The sequence below is a fragment of the Macrobrachium rosenbergii genome, chromosome 27 (genome assembly GCF_040412425.1).
Source record: "Macrobrachium rosenbergii isolate ZJJX-2024 chromosome 27, ASM4041242v1, whole genome shotgun sequence".
Classification (NCBI taxonomy): domain Eukaryota; kingdom Metazoa; phylum Arthropoda; class Malacostraca; order Decapoda; family Palaemonidae; genus Macrobrachium; species Macrobrachium rosenbergii.
The window spans coordinates 37549509-37552008 of record NC_089767.1 but is presented as its reverse complement, the minus strand read 5'-3'; the positions used below and the strand labels follow the sequence as shown (position 1 = coordinate 37552008).

Genomic DNA, 2500 nt, shown 5'->3' with positions numbered 1-2500 from the left:
TCGGACCTCAGATTACCAGAAAATTTTTGCAACTCGTCTGAGAAACGAAATGAAAAGGGTCAGCGGGTTTTGTTTTTCTGAAGTTTGGACCTCAGAGTACCTGAATACCTTTTAGATCGCCCTAGAGACGAAATAGAGAGGATCAGTGGGTTTTTTTTCTGAAATTTCATGGGGTTATATTGATTGGTATCGTTCATTTCATCACAGTAGGCATAGGTTTTTGTGACTTTTTTTTTGGTTTTTACTGGTAACTCAAGGGAGGATATAAGAGATTTTCGTATTTTAATGTACATTATTATTTTTATTAATATTAGTCGTATTTTATTAATATTATTATGAAATATGGTATTAATAGTATCAAACTGCCCTGCTTGCTATTTATTGAATGTTAATCGCACTACATATATATATATATATATATATATATATATATATATATATATATATATATATATATATATATATATATATATTGTAAAATGGAGATACCAGTTCAGCTAATGTCAGAAATTACTTCAGGAATTCAAGTAGAATTCTCTCTCTCTCTCTCTCTCTCTCTCTCTCTCTCTCCAACTCAGCCACGAGGATGATCGTCATTTTATAAAATCAACCTGTAGACTTATGAAGTATTATCTATTTCAATTAAGGCTCTCTTATTTTCTTTGCAGGGTGAGGCTACCTACCCTTTAAGGTAAGTGATGCTACGCCATCATCTTGAGGAACTAGGGTGTGGTGGTACCCATGAGACGCGTGAGTTTTTAAAATTAAAGTTGTGTGTATTTTTAATATTTTTTTTATAATGTGGCGGCACTTTTAAGGGTGTTTTGTAGGTTATGTAATTTTCCTGTTATATGAAGGTTTCAGAATATTTTGTATGTATTGTTTCACGTTTGTCGGCACTTTTCAGGGTATTTTGTAAACTCTGATTATTCTGTTACATGACTGAAGCTTTTAGAATGTATTGCTTTGTGTTATTGTATGGCGGCACCTTTGAGGGTGTATTGTAGACAGTTTTATTATTCTGTTGTATGACTGAACTTTTTGGAATATTTTTATTCATTATTTATTGTTTTACATTGTGTTGTCTTTGCTTTTTCTTGACCGTTTTTGGTATGTAAGTTACGTACACTGATTTTCGCGTCTGATTTAAGTCAGTGTGAAAAGTTTGAATTCTGTTCTGCACTCTTCACTCTGACGTTATTGGCATATGTTTTGCAAGAGAATGTCAAATGCCCGGACAGTCAAGTGCGCTTATCGAGCCAAAAGTGAGAAGACAAAAGAGGAAAAAAAAAAAGGAAAAAAGGAAGAGAATAACAGAGAAAATATAAAGTCGGCTTGTACCCCAAGGAGAGCGGCTGTGTAGAGAAGGGTCTGTTATGGACGTTTGGGAACAAGTTTCATTAATTCACCGGGTGATTATATTAAGTCTACTCATATTCCAATGTGTGCTTTCCCCTAATGAAGAGCTTCGATTTCCAATACTTGGCGTTGCAGGAGGAGGGGGGGAGGAGGAGGAGGAGGAGGTGATGTATGTTCTCTGAAAGATATATGCGTTTGGTATGTAAGTGCAGCCGTGTGTTGGTTCAAGTGTTTTATTTATAGAAAACGGGAAAATATAGAAGCGCTTATGACGCTTTGCCTGGGCAGCTTGGAAAGTGGTTAGTGTTTTATTTATAGAAAACGGGAAAATATAGGAACACTTATGATATTTTACTCGGAGTGGCTTGAAAAGTGAGATTTGTCAGCCCGAGTTATCTTCGTAATTCATTTATTCATCTTGCTGAATTTTGAAAGAATGTTCTTAACGATAGAATGTTATTAAAATACACCAACATTTGATATTATTAATGTTAATTTTGCATCTGGAAGATCACTCAATTGAGTATTAATTCGTGGTTAATTATTCATAAAAAAGCAATACTGTCACTTGTTGTTGTCATATTATTAAAAAAAAAAGTATCCCAAACCTACAGTTCATTTGTAACCCAAATTAATAACCACTCTTCAGAACTTGTTCGTTCGTTCGTACTGCCATTTTTTGAAACTCGTCATTAAATGTGACAAATGAATTTTGACTCGGAAGGGCACGCACGAAGTTCGTTTTAGGAAAGATTTATTATATAGCTATTTTGTACGGAGCATTTCCTGTGCTGTGTGACAAACAAATGAAATAACTTTATATATTATGTATATATATATATTTATATGTATATGTATGTATAACCGAATCACGAAAGTATGGAACGTGATGAATATATGTAAATAAAGACAAAATCCACGAAGGAAAGACTGCTGAGTAAAGGACGACAGTCGAAAGGCCTTCGTGAGCACTCCAATATATATATATATATATATATATATATATATATATATATATTGTATGTTTATATATATATAGATATATATATATATATATATATATATTGTGTGTTTACTATATATATATATATATATATATATATATATATATAAAATGTATGTATATGTATATATGTTTATA

General features: G+C 32.3%; 1 long non-coding RNA gene across 1 annotated transcript in view; it reads left to right on the top strand.

The window, feature by feature from the left end:
• LOC136853646 (uncharacterized) overlaps positions 1-2154 on the top strand; it is a 71414-nt gene extending 69260 nt beyond the window's left edge. The window contains exon 3 of the long non-coding RNA XR_010857519.1: positions 669-2154. This is a non-coding gene — a long non-coding RNA (uncharacterized lncRNA). The remainder of the gene's footprint in view (positions 1-668) is intronic.
• The last annotated feature ends 346 nt before the right edge of the window (positions 2155-2500 follow it).